This window comes from Plecotus auritus, assembly GCF_963455305.1.
Source record: "Plecotus auritus genome assembly, chromosome: 1".
NCBI lineage: Eukaryota > Metazoa > Chordata > Mammalia > Chiroptera > Vespertilionidae > Plecotus > Plecotus auritus.
Window position 1 is genome coordinate 156850682 of NC_137770.1, and position 23830 is coordinate 156874511.

Below are 23830 nucleotides of genomic sequence, written 5' to 3' on the forward strand. Positions count from 1 at the left end.
GAGCTTAGCCAATGAGCGGTCAGAAATGGTATTTATACTCGAACTGGTTTGGCTTAGTGCAGCTGTGGGCAAACTACGGCCCGCGGGCCAGATCTGGCCCATTCGGCTGTTCTATCCGGCCTGCGGAGCCGAAAGAGCGGAGGATTCTCTTGCTCTCCCCTCCGCTCCTTTACTTTGAATTTATATTAGTTCACACAAACACTCCATCCATGCTTTTGTTCCGGCCCTCCGGTACAGTTTAAGAACCCATTGTGGCCCTCGTGTCAAAAAGTTTGCCCGCCCCTGGCTTAGTGGATAGTGCATCAGCCTGCAGACTGAAGGGTCTCAGGTTTGATTCCTGTTAAGGGCATGTACCTTGGTTGGGGGCACATCCCCAATGGGGAGTGTGCAGGAGGCAGCTGATTAATGTTTCTCTCTCATCGATGTTTCTGACTGTCTATCCCTCTCTCCTCTTCTTTGTATCAATAAAACATATTTTTTTAAAAAAAGAAAGGAAAAGGTGTTTCCTCTGCAACTCATGTGCAGAGGACCCCTGCGTTGTGTCCACTGGGCTAGGGGTGTGTCCCCAGGTGCCGGGGGCACGCCTCCAAGGCTGGCAGCCCGGCGTTGTATCTGCCGGGCTGGGGGCGTGGACCCGGGCCACTTGGCTGGTGCACACACAAGCAGCTGCAGGGCGGGAACATCAGCCACATCACCATGGCAACACAGCGGATGTTCCTGGCTCCCCCTCCCAGACGCTCGGCACCTGCGCCCGTAGGCCTGGAGTGGCCAAGGATGTTCTGGGACCCCCGGCTGCTCAGGGCCTATGCGTGGGCCTACAGGTTAGGAGCGGCCTGGGTCCCGAGGATGTTCCCAGGACCCAGGCCACTCAGCACCTGCATATGCAAATTAACCCACCATCTTTGTAGGGTTAATTTGCATATTCACTCCTGATTAGCTGGTGGGCATTGTGGAGGTACAGTCAATTTGCATCTTTCTCTTTTATTAGTGTAAATAGCCAATATTTGGAAGCAGCCTAAGTTTCCATCAGCAGATGAATGGATAAAAAAGCTGAGGTATGTTTACATAATAGAATACTACTAGGCAATAAGAAAAGGAGAAAATATTACCTTTTGCAACAGTGTGAATGGACCTGGAGATTATTATGCTAAATGAAATCAGCCAGTCAGAGAGAAACAGTATCATATGGAAGGAAACTTGACTTTGAGTGGTGAACACACAATACAATGTATACATGATGTATTATGGAACCTATATAATTTTATTAATCAATGTCACCCCAATAAATTCAATAAATTAGAAAAACCACAATGATGCAGTTGAGACATATTCAATGGGAATATACTTCAAAAGCATTTTGCAACATTAGTTAGAATTTATTTCAAAATTTCTCCAGTACATATTTTATGCTCTAGCCAGTAAGTTGGTTTTATGTTAAGGTTAAAAAACCTCTGCCTTGAATTTTTTCATCAATCTAAATAATAAATTTAAGTAGTGAAATGGATATCTAATATGAATGTAAGTATAAATCTCAATTAAAACAATAGTACTCTGTAGAATTTAAGCATTAGCTCCTTAGTGATTATTGAATTCAAAACACTATTTTCACAATTGAGCGTACTGAAAACCAGGTAAAATTCTCAATTATTCATTACAACCTAGGCTCTTAATAAAATGAATCTGTTTCTCCATGAAGATTTATTTGATAATAACATTTTATATTTTGCATTTTTGTAATACTTATTTGGTGTAAATTCTTAAGCTATCAGTCCATTCTATAACAGATGCCTTTAGTGACAGACTTTATCATTTACTTATCAAACATTCAATTGGCCATATAAGGAATAGTATTTATTGACATTTATTAGCTGCTAAGTGCTATGTTAAACATTTTGCTTAAATTATCATATTTTATCCCAACAGTAACTCTCTGAGATAGATAACACTATTTTTCAAGTTTTGAAGATGAAAACAACAACTTTAAGGGACTTTCCCCAAGTCACAAATCTTATAACCATCAGGGACAAATTTGAACTTGTTTCAATTACTCCAGGGTCTGAGCTCTCAAAGGGAAAATTCTGTTACCACTATGAGAACTTGCAATTTGTGAAACCATGTCAAAATATATATTTTCAAGTAGCACTGAAATATTTCTCAAGCACTTCCTCACATTTTCCGTTCAGTTCAACACACTTTTTTGGTCATCTGCTAGCTGTAAGGCCCTGTACCAAGTGATTGTGAGTAGATGCTACCCAGAGAAGTGAAGCTGGATGACTACACTAGAGCCCTTTTTCAGCTCATGGTTAATAAAGTTTGTAGCCAAATCTAAATGCAATCGTAAAATATTTCAAAAAGGGGGCTCTAACTGCTTCACAAAAGAACCATAGTGTTTAGGTGTTTTTTTTTTGTGTGTGTGTGTGTGTTTCTTTTTGGAAGAATTAATTCATCAGTGTAATTTTTTCTTTGAGCACTAGGAAAATTTGAACTAAGTTTAGTTTTCAGTTGTAATAAGGATCTCAACTTTACGTGATGGTTCTTTACAATTTTTTTTTCATTTTTTTCAAAATGGTTTTCAAACTCCATTTTTAATTATGGAAAAAGATTTTACCTGGCGTGGTAGACACATAATACAATATACAGGAAATATATTATAGAATTACTAGAGGCCCGGTGCACGAAATTTGTGCAGGGGGTAGTGTCCCTCAGCCCAGCCTCACCCTCTCCAATCTGGGACCCCTAGAGAGATGTCCCATTGCCTGTTTAGGCCCGATCCTGGGATCAGGCCTAAACAGGCAATGGGACATCCCTCTCACAATCAAGGATTGCTGGCTCCCAACTGCTCGCCTGCCTGCTTTCCTGATTGCCCCTAAACGCTTCTGCCTGCCAGCCTGATCACCCCCTAACCACTCCCCTTCCAGCCTGATTGATGCCTAACTGCTCCCCTGCCAGCCTGTTTGCCCCTAACTGCCCTCCCCTGCAGGCCTGGTCCCTCCCAACTGCCCTTCCCTGCAGGCCCAGTCACCCCTAACTTCCCTCCTCTGCCGGCCTGATCACCCCTAACTGCCCTCCCCTGCAGGCTTGATCGCCCCCAACTGCCCTCCCTTGCAGACCTGGTCCCTCCCAACTGCCCTCCCCTGCTGGCCATCTTGTGGTGGCCATCTTGTGTCCACATGGGGGCAGCCATCTTTGACCACATGGGGGCAGCCATCTTGTGTGTTGGATTGATGGTCAATCTGCATATTACTCTTTTATTAGATAGGATGGAGGCCTGGTGCATGGGTGGGGGCCAGCTGGTTTGCCCTGAAGGGTGTCTCGGATCAGGATGGGGGTTTTTCTTGGGGTGTGGGGTGGCCTGGGCAAGGGGTCTGTGGTGGTTTGCAAGCCGGCCACGCCCCCTCTTGACCCAAGTGGAGGCCCTGGTATCTGGGATTTATTTATCTTCTACAATTGAAACTTTGTAGCCTGGAGCGGAGCCAAGCCTTCTGCTTCCTCCGTGGTGGCAGCCATTTCTGTTGGGATTTATTTATCTTGTATAATTGAAACTTTGTATCATTAAATGGAGGCCAAGACAGGCCAGGGCTTCAGAAGCTTGGCTTCCTCCATTGCTGGGGGCAACCCTAGCCTTTTGCTCTCTCCAGCTCCGTGGCTGCTGCCATTTTTATTGGGATTTATTTATCTTCTATCATTGAAACTTTGTAGCCTGGAGTGCAGGCCTGGGCTGGCCAGGGTGTGTGGAAAGCTTGGCTTCCTCCATCGCCAGGGAAACCCAAGTCTCCCTCCTGCTCTCTCTGTGGCCGCAGCCATCTTGGTTGGGTTTATTTGCATACTTGCTCCTGATTGGCTGGTGGGCGTGGCTTGTGGGCATGGCTTGTGTTTGTAGCTGAGTGATTGTTAATTTGCATATTACTCTTTTATTAGATAGGATATACCTGAAGCCTATATAATCTTATTAATCAAAGTCATCCCAATAAATTCAATAAAAAAGAAAATAATGAACACCTTTTTTAAAAATTATCTTGTTTTCCATATATTTTCTTGTTGAACAATCTTTAACCCTTTTTCTCTCATGCACAATTTCCAAATAAACAGTCAACCATGAAAATCATCAGTAGACTCTTATTTGTTTTTCTCTAAGGTGTTTCTATTTCATCTTTTGAAATTGTGAAATCTGGAATAAGATGATATTCTGTTATAAAGAAGATTCTGAATTATATTCAGATAGAATTTATCTGTTATTCCCAATTAAATAATTTGATATCCGGATGTAAACTGAAGTACAATTTTCACACCAATAATTGTTTACAAATAACAGTAAAATGTAACTTTTTACACATTGTTCAGTTTAGAGATACATCAGTAGCATATCTAGAAATGACAATATGTGAGAAATGAAATACATGTGTGCCAACTTGTAGAAATAATATGTTTCTTCAATTATTCTTTATTTAAAAGATTGTTCTGACATGGTAATTGACTTTTCAATTTTGCACATATGAGCCTTGTTGCTCTGCTTAGCATTTAAGTAAAAAATATACATGTATTTTTAAACTAGAAGTAGTTTCTCAGTGCACAAATATGCCTTCCTTGAACAATCTTAAATATTAACATAAATATTTGACATGATTTGACTGAAATTGTTTTAAACAGAAAGTTCATACAATACCCACAAATATATAGTAAACAAAATAGTATGGGTTTGCAGATTACAATTTAAATATTTCCCAGTAGGATTCAATGCAACCTTTTCATTCACTTTTCCAAGAGCATCAGAAGGCTATTTTTCACCCAATTGGTTTCTTCAATAATGTAACCGTCTTGCAAGTCACCTGTGAAATAGGAAAATAGAGATTTTAATCTCTATGTCCACCCCCAAGCTTGCTTACAACCAGACTCACCTATCTACAAAACAGAGACTAGTACTTTTGATCTCACAACTTGTGTGGTTTATTAGTGTGGTTTTTTAAATTATAAAACATAAAATATAAAAGTCAAACACAAGCAAAATAAAATAAAATAAATGAAAAAAAAAACCAACAAAAAAAATAAAGGCAGAAAAAAGTCTGTCTCCCATTTTTGAAGATCGTTCTTTTAAGCCATTCACAGCAGCATGGTCAGATCCAAGGTGTCAACTGTCACAAAGGTGTTTAGTGGGTCTTTAAAGGTACATTTCCTAAATCCCAACATAACAATATAAGGAATGGCTATCATTAATTGATCATAATGAATATTTTAAACCATGTACACCCATTATTCCTAGTCCTCACTACAATCCTATGAAGTAGTATGTTTTATCTCCTTTTCCAGATGAAAGAACCAAATTTAAATATCTTGCTCAAGGCCATAGAACTAGTACTGGGCAGAGTCCTGGGTCTGAACTCTCATCAGTATAACTGCAATACTCTTTCCACATTCCATGTTGCTTCTGGTGACCCTACGGTAATGATGATTATATGCAAGTGAATAAGCAGGATGAAGTGAAAAATTATATCGCTAGCTTGTGCATTTGGTTGCCACCATTTTAATTTATCTTTTATATCTCCATTCCAAAGACTATATTGTTTACTAACAAACATTAAAATAAACAATGTATTTTGTGAGTTTATCACATGTTTGGTTAATAAAATGCCAAAACTAGATTAAATTACTTTATCCCCTTAGGCATGTCAAAGCTCTATATTTGAAAAGAATAAAATGTAAAATGGGGTCATTGTTGTCATCTTTTAAAATAATCAAAACTTGCCTCAGTACTCAGCATTTAAACCTCATTTTTAATCACTGGTTGACCAAGTCTTTATGTCATTTATATACAGATGTCACAACCTCTGACTCTTTTGAATTTATATTCTATCTCAAGTTCCACTTCTCTCAAGAGAATACTCAAAACCCCACCTAAACCATCTGAGAAGTTTTTACTTTTGATTATTAAATTTATTTTCCTACAAGAGATTAGACAGACCACTCAGGTAAATGAAAGTAAGGTGTGTACCTTTTGGTAAAGGACAATGAACATGTTTCCATGAACAACTAAAGAGTAGGTCAGACATTGAATTCCTGAGTGGTCCTTGGCCACCACCTTGGTAATCCTCTGAAACCTTCTGGGTAGGTATAGATTCTTGCTAAATTTAACTCCTGCTCAATCACAGTCTTAAGATCTTCCCACTCTCCAACACACTCAAATGCATGTCAACACACTACATTTCGCCCTAAGAATTGTGTAGACATAAACTATAAGGAAGATAATGTGGGAAAATTTTTATCCAGGTTCTATATTTCTAGCAGAATGAATACATAATTATTGTGTTGCTCTGTGGGATGGTGATTCAGCTCACATTTTGGTGATGCAATGGAAGTGATTATCATATGCCTGGCACAAATTTGGTACTAAATTAAATATGTGCTAAAGCCTTAGGGACTAGAAAATGGACAACAGTAAGGAAGAAAATGAAAATATACATATGCAGTAATTTCTGTTCTTGTTTTTTTCCTTAGCAAGTAACACTATCACCTATCCCAGAGATTAAAAAACAGTAGTAGTGGCACTCCAGACAAATTCAGGCTATCTCTCTGTTTTAGTTGGCTAACCCTTTGTTGTATAACATTTTGAATTTGCTTCCAATAGTTAAAAAAAAAAAAAAAGCTTATAGAAATCCATATTCTAGTTCTTTCAAAAAATCAAATATCTGATCATCCTGGACCTAAAATTTCCCATGTCAACAATCAACAGGTTTAGAACACAACCTGCCCGCTTTACATGGGCACATTCTCCAGATTACCAGGGTCCTACTCTGTCAGTCTCCATCGTTTCAGCATCCACTTTATCCCTACAGGATTGTTTTTTCAATTTTCTGTCATGATCCACCCAATTACTTTTGCCAGAAACTTGAGGGGTGTCCTGAATTTCCTCTCCCATCTTTTTAACACACATACATGCAGACCTAATCTACAATCATATATATGTTTACCATGATCAAACCACAGCTCCTGCACCTGAATTACTTCAGTTCCCTTTCTCCAGACCTATACTGTCAAGTCATTTCCCTGCTTAAACTACTTCCAGAATTTTCAAGATAAACTTCAGAGTTTTTGAGATAATTCACAAAATCCTGCAAGATCTGGTCCTTTTACTTGAAAAGGTCTCTTTCTACCTTAGCACTCTATTATTTTAATGGGCTGATTCACAATTTTGCATTTGTTGTACTATATGCATACAGTATATAGAAGAGTGTATGGTTTATAGTAAGGGCTACTCTAAGTGTTTGTTATTATTGTTGTTATATATAGAAATGATTTTTTAAACATTATTTAACACTAGAGGCCCAGTGCATGAAATTTGTGCACTCGGGGGGTGGGAAGGGGGTTCCTCAGCCTGGCTTGTGCCCTCTCGCAGTCTAGGAGCCCTCAGGGGATGTCCAACTGACGGCTTAGCGTTGTTATGAAGGTATGAGAGGCTCCCGCCACTGCCGCTGCACTCACCAGCCGTGAGCCTGGCTTCTGGCTGAGTGGTGCTCCCCCTGTGGGAGTGCACTGACCACCAGGAGGCAGCTCCTATGTTGAGCGCCTGCCTTCTTGTGGTCAGTCCACATCATAGTGAACGGTTGAGCAGCCTTAGCATATCATTAGCATATTATGCTTTGATTGGTTGAACAGACGACCAGACAACTGGACACTTAGCATATTAGGCTTTTATTATATAGGATGATATTTTTAATTTTTTATTTAACATAATTTATTTCACATAATTCATAATAATTCTTCACTTCAATAAGAAAATACACTTACTTTTTTCAAGACATTCAAATCTATAACCAGTCAGAAATTCTTTCTGGATCGAAGTGAGAGATTCATTAATTTATACAAATGTTTAAATGTTTTTAGTTATACAACAGATTGTGTATGTACCTATGTCAAATTGCTTTCACTGCTGAACCATGCTTTAATTTTTAAGATATGGATGTCAGTGGTTAAATGTCCTAAATAATTATCTCTGTAAAGTCAAACTAGGATTGCAGTTCATATAAACTGTCAAGTTTGTTAGATGTTTGTATTTGCAGTCATGTCAGAATTTTGGGATGCTCTGGTTATGGGGACTAGGTGTTAAGCTAGATAAAAATCAATATAAATTTATTACTTGTTTTTAAGTAATGATAATTTTCAAAAGCTAATTCATTAAAAATGAAGCTATAATGATCAGAGAAATATGTACTTGCGTATTTGTCAAGTACTGCAGGTACTTGTCCCAGGATCCCAACTCCTAGTTCTTCCCTCTAATTGAGAGGTTGTTCATCTGTGGTTCATGGATGCCTAGAAGTTCACAGAAGAGCTTTAGTAGGTCAGATCATGCAGCCCTAAAACTGAAAATAAAACCTGTTACATGCATGCTTTTTACTTTTTTTTTTTTTTTTTTTTTTTGCTTTTTTAGGAAGAGGACCTATCATTTTAATCCATTGCACAAATCCTATTATAATTCACTAGTAAACATTAAGAGGAAAATAACAAATATAATTTGGGTAATTTATTTAATAAAGTTAACCAATGAGTCAGTTATAACTTGGACTATTATTCACTTATGTCAAAGGGCAAAATGACAGCCAACATTTAGTCAAGTTGCTACAAGATCTGGCATCACTCCATGTGCAGTCTGGCATCAACACTCAGCTGCCCACATATGGAGCTGAGTTCAGAGCTGCGGTATCAAGTGACCTCACATTTCATAACTGTGACAATAGACACAATATTATCTGAAATTAAGATTCTATCTACTTTTTCTCCCAATAGTTTCAGAGCATAAGAATGAAAAAGGCATCAATAGAATACTAATGAGAAAGAGCAGAGGAGAACTGTTTCAGAGCTATTTTACACATTATGAATGGTTTGTGAGAGTAGATTTACAGAATGATTTTTTTAAAATATATCTTATATGCATATGATAACAATTTTTCCTTCACAAATTCATATTTTTAAAAAATTAGATGAATTAAATATGATCATTTAGCGAAGAGAATTTTAATGAATCAGAAAAAATAACCCTTTCCCTACCCTAGTAAAAGTAAATTTTGTGAATTCTAACTAATTTAAGATTACGTTGACAGCATATCCTGTGGTTTTCTTTTTCTTTTTGAGGTAAGGAGTGCAGAGAAGAAAAAGACATTCACATCGAGGCTTTTCCTTTAAATTGTCAGTTGATAAACATAATTTCTCTGCATTTTTGCTTCACTGATCGGAAAGGCCAGTAGTTAATGGCCTTTTATTACAAACTTCCTTTAGTACGAAGCTCAGCAATTAGGCGTGGGCATGCTCCGTGACCCCTCGCCGCCTCGCCACCGGCTTTGATCAGAACTTTGCTCAGTGACACACATCTAATAACCAGGAGTGGCATGAACTGAACCATCAAGACCTTGATTTATTCCTCAACCCACATCCTTGGCCAAATAGGGGTGTAATTACTTATTATGCCAACTGTCAATATAACCTGACCTTGTGTTCAGGTTGGGGCAAAGACAAAACAAAACAAATCAAAAAACAACACACAAAAAAGGCATGCCTCTGTACAAACAAAATCATGAAGATGGCACAGCAGGAGTTTCAGCCTCTGAGGCTAGCCAGCATAGTAGCTCGGAAACAAATGATTTTGCAATCTGTTTTGTTGCTTTGCTTTGCTTTAAATGAAGTGGTTTATTTCGTGCAATGGAACTAAAATGAGCAAAGAGGTGTTTGGAATGAAGACTGTAAATGACAAAGAAGATTCTTCTCCAGTAGCATTTCAAACTGCATAATCCAAAGTTATAAATATTTGATTGGGAATAGCTCTTAACATAGAAGAGAGTTGAGGATGATCCCACAGTGGTATTTTTTAATCATTGCTAATGAATACAGGAAAATGAAATGGCTCTGAAGTGTGCTGCCTGCCCCAACTGGGCAACCCAAGGGCAGCATAAAACAGGCCAATTCCCATAACCCAGAGTTTTATATCAGTGGTCTCACAAATCATCTGAGGATCTTGTTAAAATGCAGATTCTAACTCAGTAAGTCTAACATGGAACCAGAGTTTCAGAGTTTCTAACAAGCTCCCAGTGAGACCAGGGCTGCTGGTCCTGGAACCACACTTGGAGCAGCAAGGTGCTAGATAACTCACAAGAGGCATGTTTAACCTCAGCAAGGTCTCAATGTGTCCCTGTATTTTGCATTGAAATTCTGGAATTTCCTGAGGCCTTCTCATAAGGCATCTGGAATGAGCTCTGGAGAAGGTAATTAAGAACTCTTCCTTAGCGACATTTACAAATAAGGATGTCATGAGGTAATTTATAAAGATTCCTTTTTCTTCTTATTATATAAATTTTAGAATATATAAAAATAGCAAGCAGGAAAACAAAAAATCACTCATAATCTCACTTTTCAGTAATAGACTTTTAACATATTGCTGGGTATTTATCATTAGAATCAATGGTATTTACACATTCTGGGCCTAATTCTTTTCACTGAGCATTTTTTTATATACATTTTCTGTGTCATTCACTTTTCTCCACAAAAAAAAAAAAAAAAAGTTTTTAGTATTGTGGTCCATGGAGGCACTATAACTTATTAAATGGTTTTCTTTAATGCAACATTTATATTGCTCTCAAAATTTTCTTATTTAAAATATCACAGAAATATAGTGATATAATTTTTAAAATATTACTGTTACAGCTTACTTTCTATATGTTTTTGATGGAGAAAGTTGCTCTTCACTCACAAGGAAGTTCTTCCATGCTTTTTCTTTTCCACTCTCTGAAAGAATATTCTCAGAAATAAAAACAAATGCTTTACTGTCTCTGTAGTTCAGGTGGGAAAAATCTCACAACTGTTTTCTCACCTATAGTAACCTAGGTACATCCTCACTGAAAACCACTAATAGCTCTTCCATTGTTTTTTGATTACATTCCTTTCCTTTTAGCTGTTATTTTTCTCTAATTTATGTTTAAAAAATATCCCATTCTCAACTTAAACAAATGGTACTACATTACTAAGCCAATCTTTTAGAATAAAAATCATCATAATGAGAGAGTAAGTTTTATTACTTACTCTTCCTGTGGCTCCGAGCACTAGCACAAATGAATTAATGGTCTAGCTACTCCTCCCCAAATACCTGTAGCCTTCTCCTCCTCCCCTCTCCCACCTAGGAGAAGGGCTGGTAGTTTTGCCATAAATACAAACTAAATAACCTGATTCTTTCAATATGAACTACCTCAAAATAGTTGTCTTTAGCTTTATATTAGACAGGATTCTGTTGATTGTAAGTGACAAACATACAATTTAAACTAGCTTTAAAAGAGGTAGTAGTGGAATTTACTAAGTCATGTAACTGGGATCTTCAAAAAAGAGTATTGACTTTAGTAACTGCTGGATTTGTGGATTCCACTAATGTAATTAGGGCTGCATCTTTTATTCCTCCATCTCTCAGGCCCTACTTTTCTCTGCTTTGGCTTTATTCTTAGACAGGCTCTTTCCATTGAACCACATAGCCAAAAAGTCTAGGTTTTCATAATCAAAAGAAGGAAGTGTTCCTTTCCTGGAAGTTCTAGCCAACCACACCCCCACCAGAAGAGGGCATTAATTGATTGTCATCTTTTAGTCACATTCCTTTTTCTGAACCAATTGTGTGGTTAAAGGATTCAGTATTGTTCTTGGCCATATTCTGGATCATGTACCTGTCCCTGAAACCATTGAATAGGGTTGCTACCTCCTAAGCCACATGGACCGAGAGTGGAAAAGTATAGTGTTCTTAGGGGAAAATTAAGGCATTGTTATTAAAAGAAGAGAAAACCAATACAGGGAAGGCAAACTAACAATGTCCACTTGTAGGTAAGGGGACCATACTTTTCAGTTTGGCCAGGGCCATCCTAAATCATGCCTTTTGCCCTAGTATTCTGGGTGGCTTAGTATTTAGAATGGTCTCAGGTGTTTTTAATGAATGAGCATTAATAGTCAAAATAAAATGTCAGGATGTATTAAATTAACCTCTACTCCGTAGTGTGTGTAAATATACTATGATTTATTCACTTTATTGTTTGGTTTTACTTATATATTTTATAATAAATCTTTTGGACAGCAATAAGCTCAAGAACAAAGGCCATGGGTAATGACAAATTAATTACTGAATTTCTGTTCATCAAAAAAGTTGATAATGAATGTCTAACTGTCACAAAATGTTTCAATGCATTTATCGTTCTCTGTGAAGGCCATAGTGATATCAATGAAAAAAAAATAGTTTCTATTATCCCATAGGAAAAATACAAGACACCACTCTGAAGAAACATAATAGTTACTTCAAAAGTTGATAGTTATGTGGAAAAGGCTGTGTCTAAAAGAGAAACGCTTAACGTGTGCTCTTGGAAAATTTATGCACACATAACCCTCTAAGAAGCATGACTTTTTATTTAGGTCAAATAATTATTTTTCTAAATTAATTTTACTTATTTTGAATTCCAAATATTCTCCACAGATGCAAAAGTGATAAATGTTAATATTTTGGCTCTGTTTGCAGAAAACTAAAGAGACATTTGAAAAAAGTTAAATGATAAAAGTTTTATATCAGTGTCATCAGCTGTTTTAAATTAAAGCCATTACTTCCAAAATTAGTTCCATTTTTTATCCCACTTTCAAATATAGTTTATTTTATTTATGGCAAAACACTGGATATTATTATAAATGTTATCCTAAACTCCGTTGAAAAGTTTAACACTAAAGATGAAGTTATTTGTTTTTCAGGTAATAATACAAGTGCAAATTCTAGTGAAATATAAAATCATGGTAAAAGTAATGTCCTTACTAAATTAAGAAATCTATAGAGCAATTATATTCTACCAAACAGAAATTTAAACCAAATTTCTTAAAATCCACAAATATTTTTACTATACAATATGTTTTTCTGATGAAGCCAATGCTGAACACACACACACAATTTACCATGCTTCTAAACCAGCCTTGGGCAAACTACGGCCCGCGGGCCGGATCTGGCTGTTCTATCCGGTTTTCTTGCTCTCCCCTCCGCTCCTTTACTTTGAATTTATATTAGTTCACACAAACACTCCATCCATGCTTTTGTTCCGGCCCTCCGGTCCAGTTTAAGAACCCATTGTGGTCCTCGAGTCAAAAAGTTTGCCCACCCCTGTAACCCTTGATCTTTTTTCCTGCCTTCATCATAGAATTCTCAAAATGTTTGAATCTTTAAGAAAACATATTATAGCTGAAACCGGTTTGGCTCAGTGGATGGAGCATCGGCCTGCGGACTGAAGGGTCCTGGGTTTGGTTCCGGACAGGGGCATGTGCCTTGGTTGCGGGCACGTCCCCAGTGGGGGGTGTGCAGGAGGCAGCTGGTCGATGTTTCTCTCTCATCAATGTTTTTGGCTCTCTGTCACTCTCCCTTCCTCTCTGTAGAAATTCAATAGAATATGTTGTGTGTTTTTTTTTTTTTTTTAAAAAAAAAGAAAACATATTATAAATCAATGTGTGTTCTACAATTGTATTATACTTTTGTAAATGAATCATCTATATTTTTGCTGCATTTTGTTCAAAATCAGTTAGAAATCTTCAAGCAATAGAGAAGCATAATTTGCCTTCTGAAGATTTTAGCAAACTTCAATTATTAATAACAATATTTGTAAAAATGAAGATGTGATTAAGAGTTAAGAACTGAACTGTACACACTACTTACTTTTAAAGTTTTAAAGTTGTGCTTTGTAATACCTCAATTTGAAGGATATATCTTTAGATGATTTTCCTTTTCTTATTGGGTAAATATATATTCTATACCAGGAGAGACTGAAATTAAGAAGTCCTGGGATTTTTTAGCATATACTTAGTGAAACATTCAGAAGGAACATAAATAAGAATAAATTACATGATGAATTTAGACTTGTAAATACATGATCCTATTTACAATGTGTGTGGTGTTTGTGTGTGTGAGAGAGAGAGAGACAGAGAGAGAGACAGAGACAGAGAATGAAAACACTTTATTTAAAAAAAAAAATACACACACACAAAATGTGTTAACTATGGCAATAAACTTCCCTAAAAAGTAGGGAAGATAATTCTTATTTTGTATCTTATTATTTGAAAATTTTATCTTGAGCATACATTGCTTTGATAATAATAAAATTCTTTATGAATATTAAAATATAGATAAATATAATATTTTGAAAAATATTGTTTCAACACTTTTTAGGGGTATTAGGGGAAAGTTTAGAAATCTTTAAAATTCAAAGTTAATAATTTTAATGGTGAGAATTTTACAAATTGTACCTGGCCACAGAAAGATATCTAAACATTGGCCTAGGTTTTAGGTATGTCAAGGCCATCATTCTAGTTAACAAGCACATCTTGTTCATAGGGCTAGGGTTTTTGTTGATAATTTATTTTGCTTCCATGTCAGCAACACACAGTAACAAATTCCAAGTTCCTTTTCATTGCAAAAAGAAACATATGAGTCTTGGAAGTGGGTAATTGACTATTTTAAGGCTGAAGAATTAATAGATGTTACTTTTATATATTTCACCACTGGTGTAATCTCAAAGGAAAGAATGAGCAGATAGGTACATTTGTTGAACTTACCTTGGCAGCAAAGAGCACTTTTTCTGGCAGTGATTATGTACTTAGCTGATAAAGGGAAAATAATGTTTGTGAGACCACATGTGAGCATCAGGAGCCATTATTTTCCTTGAAATCTTCTTGGCCCCAAAGAGACTACTAGTTGCCATCCAAACTGCAACCCAAGAGATGCTTTGTCTATAAGACATTTTACTAATTGAAAAATACAGCTTTATATGCAATTATTGATAAATAGTTTTTGCAATTCTTAGGTATTTATTTCTAAGTAGTTAGAATATTCAATAGACAGTTGCCTGATTTTTTTTTTCCTACCAAAGATGGCTTAGCATCATGACACAACCATAATTTCTATTATGATACAAGCCTTTTTGTATCTGCAAGGGCATAAATTGTTAGGTTTCAGAAGAAATTTATAGGTAATCCCCTCTAATCATTCATTCAATTCTAAGAGAATGTATTGTTTTCCCAGCTTTCAGAAGTATCAGCTCTCTCTGTGACACCATCCCAAACCATTTAGTCAGAAACAGGTGAAGCAGAGAATGTTATAAAATTGCCATACTGGATGAATTTCATCAGCCTTTGACAACCATGACGCAATTCAAAACTATTTTACAAAACATTTACATTTTTCAAGAATTAGTTTAATAAGTTCAGAAGATTTCTACTGGAAAATTTTCTGAGAATCGGTCATGAACTTTTAATAATGTCAAGAGTTTTACCTCTGAATGTGGTGACCAGGTTGACATTCTGACAGTGCTCTCATTTGCTTTGTCACTATGCAACTGAAAAGGAACAAATAAAGGTAAGATGTAATGACAACTTAGCTCAATGCAATCCTCTCCATGGAATAAAGCAGGATCGTATGTAAAATTATTTTATCCTTGGATGTGCCTTCACTCGAAGTAAACTATGGGCCTTCGTCCATTTTGAAATGTAGGTCAGCCATTTAGCTAAATATAGTATGTTCCCCTCTCTATTTGCAAGAACAGGTGTCTACAACTGCAGTGAAAAGCTTTCTGTCACAGTTCTTCTCTATAATAGGGAATGTACACGACCAAGAAAAGAATCAGCTCACAACTTAGGTGTCCTCCAAGGAGTTTCTTATACAGCTACTTCTGCTGAGCCATGGACAGGGTGGATGTTGAGAAGAGGAACGTAAGTACAGAGTTAAAATGCAGAAGACATGCCGGGGTTCTTTTCCCAGCCTTACAAATGGTTCAGCATTCTGGAGAAAGGGGCTGCGCTTAGATTCAAGAAGGAGTCCAAGGACGAATGATATTTTTGAGAGGCATTGGGGGTCAGAGGAGCTTCAGCTAAAGGGAACTAGAAGACTCTCCTTGTCTCAAGACCCCGTGCTTTTATTAAACACAATTTGTCCCAAGGCAAGGTGGAAATATACACTTCAAAGGGTAAGGTATCAAAGGGTTTATAGAGATTGTCAGTTTTGGGAATAGCCTACAGCTGTTCAGGTGTTTGGCCAACAGGAGGCAATAAAATGCCCTGAGCTGTCTGGCAGTTAACAATCCCATTCAGGTTTGGGAGAAGTGCCATTTAGCCATTTCCAACAGGTAAATTACATATGTGGCTCACTCTTGTTGAGCCCACCAAGTCCATCAACCTTTTGATGGAACTCTTGTATTTATTACATGCTGGAATTGGTTCCTGGCAAAGACAGGCCCATTCTCAGCTCATAAATGTCCCACTGGGCTTTCAACACCTGAAACTAATATAACCAATACTAGAGGCCCAGTGCATGAAATTCGTGCATTGGGGGGGGGGGGGGGCTCCCTCAGCCGGCCTGTACACTTTCTAATCTGGGACCCCTCGGAGGATGTCTGACTGCCAGTTTAAGCCCTAAACCAGCAGGCATACATCCCTCTCACAATCCAGGACTGCTGGCTCCTAACCGCCCGCCTGCCTGCCTGCCTGATTGTCCCCTAACCACTCCCCTGCAGGCCTGATTGATGCCTAACTGCTCCCCTGCCGACCTGATCACCCCCAACTGCCCTCTCCTGCTGGCCTGATCACCCCAAACTGCCCTTCCCTGCTGGCCTGGTTGCCCCCAACTGCCCTCCCCTGTCAGCCTGGTCCCTCCCAACTGCCCTCCCCTGCAGACCTGTTTGCCCCCAACTGCCCTCCCCTGCCAGCCATCTTGTGGCTGCCATCTTGTGATGACATGAGTATGGCCATCTTGTGGTGGCCATCTTGTGGAGGCCATCTTGTGATGATGTTGCACGAGGGCATTAATCAAGGGCATGATGCCACCAAGCTTTTATTATATAGGATAAGTTTATATACCAACTATATTTAAATTTAAAAATAACAAAAATGTTTATGAAAAAAAATAATTTTAGAATGTTTTTTATTTTTGTTTTTATTAATCCTCACCTAAGGATATTTTTCTATTGAATTTTTTAAGAGAGAGACAGAGAAAAACATCGATTGATGTTAGAGAAACACATTGATTGGTTGTCTCCCACACACGCTCTGACCAGGATTGAACCTGCAACCAAGGTACATGCTGTTGGCCAGAATCAAACCTGGGACCCTTCAATCCTAGGGCTGACACTCTATCCATTGAGCCAAACTGGCTACGGCAAGATAATAATTATTTTGAATAAAAAATTCCTGAATTTTATTTTAGTGTAAAAGCTGAAGTTTATGCTGTAAATAATAGATGTGGGATCTATATATGAGGATAGAAGAGTCAGTTTTCTACTCTAGCCATGATAATTATATCATAATCTGAGAGATACTCAGTAAGCAAGGAGCATGTTGTTAAAAGTTCCTGAGAAAGTTCCTTGATTTCCCCCCTACCCCTGCAGGGTCTCCACCCAAGAGAAGCAGGCAGTGGGCTTGCCAATAGATTTGGGAACAACCTAAAATCCATTTGTGCTTCAATTTCTAGGAAGATCTTTGGAAAGGGGATGTGGAGGGGGAAATGTCTCAATGAGAGTCTGCCCATCTCTCTCATGTGGTAGCAGAACAGAAACAAGCATGGGATCAGTGAGGGTACAAAACCCAGAGAGAAGTCCTCATGTTTCCTGGAGCTCCAGGATGATGCTGAAGGCTTCCAAAATTTCTCAAGGGGATATTCAAAGGACTTATCAACCCTTTATCAGCAGGTGATCACCAATGCTTCTTCCAGATATAATATTCCATGACTCCTTAATAGATCCTCAGCAAGGTCTAGGAGTGAAATAAAAAAATTGAATTTAGGTGACTGGGACAAAAATTAGCTCATCCTCTTCAATTGTATGGCAGGTATCACCCTGCTATTACTGTAGCTGTTTATTCCTTGCCCTGAAAATGCAATGGACATTTGAGACTGTAGATTTCTTTCTCTGCATTCCTTGTGTTTTATTTTCCTTTGCACTGTCATCTGATATATCGTGACACTTCTTAGTTGGCAGTTTGGGGCTTTCCCTTCTTTCTTTACATACCCAACTTCTTCTAGGAAATCCACCAATTCCCCATTCCTTTGGCAGTGCATTGAGCCATGGAATGATGACCTTCAGGCACGTGGTGCCTTCCCATTTTGATACAAATTACTAAATCGCATATTCTTTCATTGGTGGAGTGGGATTAGCACTCTGTGGCTGGGCACATGGAATGCAGATGAACTCAAATTTGTTAAAACAGTGGCCCAAATCCCAAAGGGGACAATTGGCCTTTTGTGAAGCAAATTGCAAGTATCCCATTCCTCCCTTAAAACTTAATATGCCCTGTTATGTTATTAATACAGTCAACTGCAGCTTTATTTTTACCTAGCTCACACATTCTTTTGTGACGGCACAAGTCAGGCTTTGCATGTGGTTCTGAAATAGTAACAAGTCTTTAAGATCTATTGATTAGTAACCAATCCAGCATGGCAGTGCTAGAGTGATCAGATAAAGTATACCACCACAAGTCGTACATACAGTACTTGCCAGCACCTAAACTATGGTTTATGCAATATATATTGATATTATGAATGATGAATATCAACCAAAGTATATATTACAATAAAGAAGTATTATAAAAACATGCAAAGTTAGGTATTCTCCTGCCTATATTTTCTTTGTATATACAGAATGGAATTCTGTGCTCTTTCAGGCTACATTCAGATGTTAGTGTTTAACAAAATTGAGAAAAGCTTTCAAGAAATGCTTTCCCTAATGTGTGCAGTGCAGTGGGAATCGAGGGGAGAAGGTATGTCTGATGATAGTTAACCTCTCTGAGCTTTAATGTTCTGTTGAGAGCATCTTCAGTATACATATTACCAAACATTTATTCCCACATATACCAGTTACTCCTTCAATTAGATGCGACCTCTTTTTCCCAAACCTCTTTAGCTCTTTTGTATATAGTTTTTATGGCCATTAAAAATTGCATTTAGTAAAGATATTTTCTTTACCTGATTTGAAGCAACTTGAGGACAATGACATTGTACATGGCATAATTTAATGAATGCATCACTGTGCAATGTCTAACAAAATTCACTGCATAGATTTCTCGCACAATAAATATTGTTGAATGAGTTAGTGAATGAATTAATGAAATTAAATGTAAACTGGCTACTCAAAGAGCTTTTACTCTGGCTGTCACTATTCTTTATTAAATGTGTCTTTGGTCAGCTGCCATACCTGAATACCTCATGTTAATCACTGATAGCAAATACACAGAGGAAGCTCCCAGGAGAGTACCTTGTAGGCTGCATTCATGCTAAGCCCCCTTAGCCCCCTTCCGCATTTTATACCAGCGACCCCTTTCATCAGGGAGGACTTACTACATTACATCGTCAGTGTGCTAGTAAAACAAACCAGAAGGTGCTTGTTAAAATCTTAGTGAAAGCGAGTAGGTAACATCAAACTTAAGTCAAAAGCAAAAGCTGGGTGGCAATTTCTGACAGGGAGCAGCACCCTTGAACCTGCTTCTGATGTTTTTCCCAGAAAACTCTTGCAAAGCTGCTCATTTCTCTGGAAGCACACTGTGAAACCAGTTTAAGTCCCATTCATCCTCTTCAAATTTAAGGTTGCTTCTTCATGGTTTTTCTCTTCAATATTTGGCTTATGCTCCTGTGTCAACTGAAAAAGTCAAAATTACACAATATTTTTTAAAAATATATTAAGGCACTTGATCAAGAACTCCTTTTGAGTGCCTTCTGCATGACAGACATACTCAGGTTCTGAGGAAACAGCAAACCGACATATGCAGTCCTCTTTTAGTTTCACTGGAGAGGCACACAGGCCCCAATAAACAGCAATCTTTAAGAGTCTTAAAGGAAACTAGCAATCACAGGTTTTCTTTAAAAAATGAAATATTTATTCCAGACCCAAAAGTTAAAGACTACATCTTTCCTTGATCTAAAAGTTTTAGGTAAAATCTAGAAATGAAAACTAAAATGATTTCATTCTCTGGTGCCACTGTTTGATGCTTACAATGGATATGTCGCTTGCAAATTTGGTTTAACTGCTCAAAATTAATTAAAATACAAGCGTAACAAGAAACTCACCAGCAGTGAGATTTTCAGATATTACATAAGACTTGAGTGTTTTATTTTTTTCTTTTAAATGTACTCTGTGACATTAGTACAAAAAATGAGTGGTATCTTTTAAGATGCTATTAAAAAAAACCTTTTGTTTTTTCCTCAAGCTCACTGAATCTGGGATTCAGGAGCAAATTACAAAATAACTTTTGTCATTGTGTTGCTTCTCCTTGTTGTTGTTATTATTTTAACTTAGTTCTATTCCTCTCCATGTTTCCTAATTTTCCCTTTGTCTTTGGTCAGAAGTCATTATCAATCCTTCCTGTAGATCTTCAACAGAATTCCGAGGTCACATAGGAAATGTACATGGGTCTGATCTGGAAGATCAGAAGGCACATATTATTCCTTCTATCATCTGACTGTCTAGAACTTAGTCGTGTGACCTCATCTGAAGCAAGGGAGGTTGGAAAGCATATTCTAGCGGTCCAGATATATGCTTGGCACTTATATATCACCTGGAAAGAAGATAAAATCAATTATGGCAGACAACTGTAGTCCCCACCACAGTCGTCATGCATATGTCATCTTATAATACTTATGGTACTTACTGTAAGGAGTAGATAAGAAGACAAAAACAAATAGAAAATAGCTCTGGCTGGTGTTTCTCAGTGGTTAGAGTGTCAGCCCCCATACTGAAGGGTCGAAGGTTCTATTCTGGTCTAGGGCAGGTTCAATCTCCGGCCCCAGTTAGGGCAGGTATGGGAGGCAACCAATCAATGTGTCTCTCACACATTGATGTTTTCCTCTCCCTCCCTCCCTACCTTCCTCCCACTCTCGGTTACAGTCAATGAAAAAATATCCTCAGGTGAGGATTAACAAAAAAAGTAAAAAAATATTTTTAAATGATACATATAAAATAAGTGTTATATGACATCTATTTTGTTAACCTGCTAAAAATTTTAATCTTATATGAAATTAGGGTATGACACAGACCCAAAAACAAATTATTTAAGAATTAACATAATCCACTTTCATTTATTCCATTAGATCTTGGTTATGAAAAACCCTGAGTATTTCTCTCAAACCAATAGCTATGTAATTTAAAATTTAGGAAAAACAAATGTAAATGTCTAAAGTGAATTTTTCCTATTCTTCAATGCAGATATCTATTCTCCACAAGTAATATTACATTGCTGAGTTCAATAAACCTGGGAAAGGAATCAATTTCTTTTCTGTTATAACTTCCTCCTTTAGGCCACCTTCATCAAATATACAAAATGCTATGTGCACAGAGAAATGATGCTGTCATTTCCATGGCACTGTACATCAATTTTGTTTTTCAGATAAGCACTATATGAACTTAATGGCAAAGAGCAGTTTTTTTCAATGACAATTCCTGACAGAAGCCAAAAGGTTTTCAAGCAAACAAACAAATGTGTCATCTAATAGTCCATCAACCAGCCCTTGTCACACTGATAAACCTTTTATCTCTCTTTCCCAGATTTTAATCAGTAACTTGGTTTGCATGTTTCTTGTGTCACTGCAGTAACCAACCTAATGGGGATTCTTTATGCCCTCAGAAATCAACTCATTTGGGCCTAAATGAAACATTTCACTGTATTGTTTTATCTCTCTTTCTATTCACATTAACATAATAGCTTTTAATTGGATTGTATTTGTGATTAGAGTCAGCAAAGGTGGCATTCTCTCAGAGGAAAATGACTGCAAGGCAAACTGTTGAGACTCCATCTGGGAACTTTTTTTTTTCTTTTTTTCAGCTGTTGCCTCAGGGAAAGATGGCCTCAGGAAAGACAGCCTCAGGAGGAAGTCACCTGATAACTCATTTCTCATAAGTAATGGAAGTCCATTACATTTATCATAAAGGCTTACATACTTAAATATCTGCAATATTTAATTAGTATTTAAATGAATGTTCCCTAAAATAAAGTATTCACAAAAGGACATGAAAATATGGGTGAATTGTGCTTTAATTTTGTAGATGGAAGAGGCTTTCCTAAGTATGACACCCAAAGCAGAATCTAAAGATCAAATGACTACCAAGTAGGATTACATAGTACATAGAAACATATTACATCTGCATATAAAAAAACAATATAAATGAAATTTCAAAAAACTGAGGAAATATATGTATAATTTATTTCATTGCCAAAAAGTTATTATTCTTTATATATGAATTATAAAAAAATTAATACAAAACCCGCAAATGACACATGTGGGCACATTATAGAAAAAAAAGGATTTACTAGCCCTGGCCAGTGGGGCTCAGTTGGTTGGATGTTGTTTGGTGTACCTAAAGGTTGCTGGTTCAATTCCTGGTCAGGACACATGCGCAGGTAGGCTTCATCCCAAAAGGAGGTCTGCAGGAATACAGGGGGCAGCAGATCAATGTTTCTCTCTTATATTGATATTTCTCTCTCTTCCTCTCCCTTACTCTTTCTCTAAAATTCAGCAAAAAATCTTTTAAAAAAAGAATTCACTAAAGAAGTACAAATGGATCTCTTCATATAATATATAGGTGTCTCATCACTATTATATGCCTGAGATTAAATTTTGTATGCCAACTGTAATTGGAAAATAAATTAATATTTAAATTAAAAAAACCTTAAAAGTAATTTCAAAAATAAATAAATAAAGGAAGAAGTACAAATATCCAATAAGCATATGAAGAAACACACATTATTCTTCAGCACTGAAAGATGTTTAAATTGAGATAACACTTCTTACCTTTCTAAATAAATAAATTATTCAGTATTTCCAGAGAACAAAGTATAAATATTTTCAACATTCTGTATAATTTTCAAGCAATTAGACAAAAATAAAAATAAGGAAATGCAGATAAGAAAGCAATAAGTAAAACTATCTTCATATATCCTATCTAATAAAAGAGTAATATGCAAATTAACCATCACTCCACTATACTCACAAGCCATGCCCACCAGCCAATCGGGAGCGAGTATGCAAATTAAGCCAAGCAAGATGGCTGCGTCCACGGAGAGAGCAGGAGGCTTGGGTTTCCCTGGCAATGGAGGAAGCCAAGCTTTCTGCCTGCCCTGGCCTGCCTTAGCCTCCAGTTAAGGATACAAAGTTTCAATTATAGAAGATAAATAAATCCTAGAAATTGAAGCAAGATGTTCTATCCACTTTACCTGCATGTTTATGAAATGACACTAACTACAGAGTAAGGATAGGTACCACTTCTGTTTTAAAAAGGCCCTTGAAAAAAAACAATTTTTAATAGAAAAAAAAAGTCTTTGATAACCATGTCTACAAATATGAAATGGTCTCTGATAAAGTCAGCATACAGGTCCTCCCAAGTTTTCTCCCCACTGGTCTTAGTTCTGCCTTCTAGCAGTTTCCTTTTCTACCTGACAGTGTAGCAAAAGTTTCAAGGCTGGTTTAGCTGTCATGTTGCTTTGATGTTTTATGTTTCTATAAAGATTTCTCTTTCAGAAAAATAGGCTTTTGTCAACAATCAATTTTTAAAAATCAAGCTTAAAGGTGTCCCTGACATTCTTCATTCCCTGCCTTCAGGCTAAAGTCATTCCCAACACAGTGACCCTCTGTGCCTAGCAAACTTGTGTTTGCCTTTGTGATGCTACTTTTCCTAGAGGAAAACTAAAAAGAAGTAAAATGAGGACAGTGGGGGTGTTGCTAGAGGGATACTATCACTCCTGATGCCACACCTGAAAGATCCACATGGGTTTTCCCTCAATCTGTAAGTCTGAGAGGTTTTAGCAGTCGTTCCATCGTATAAAAATT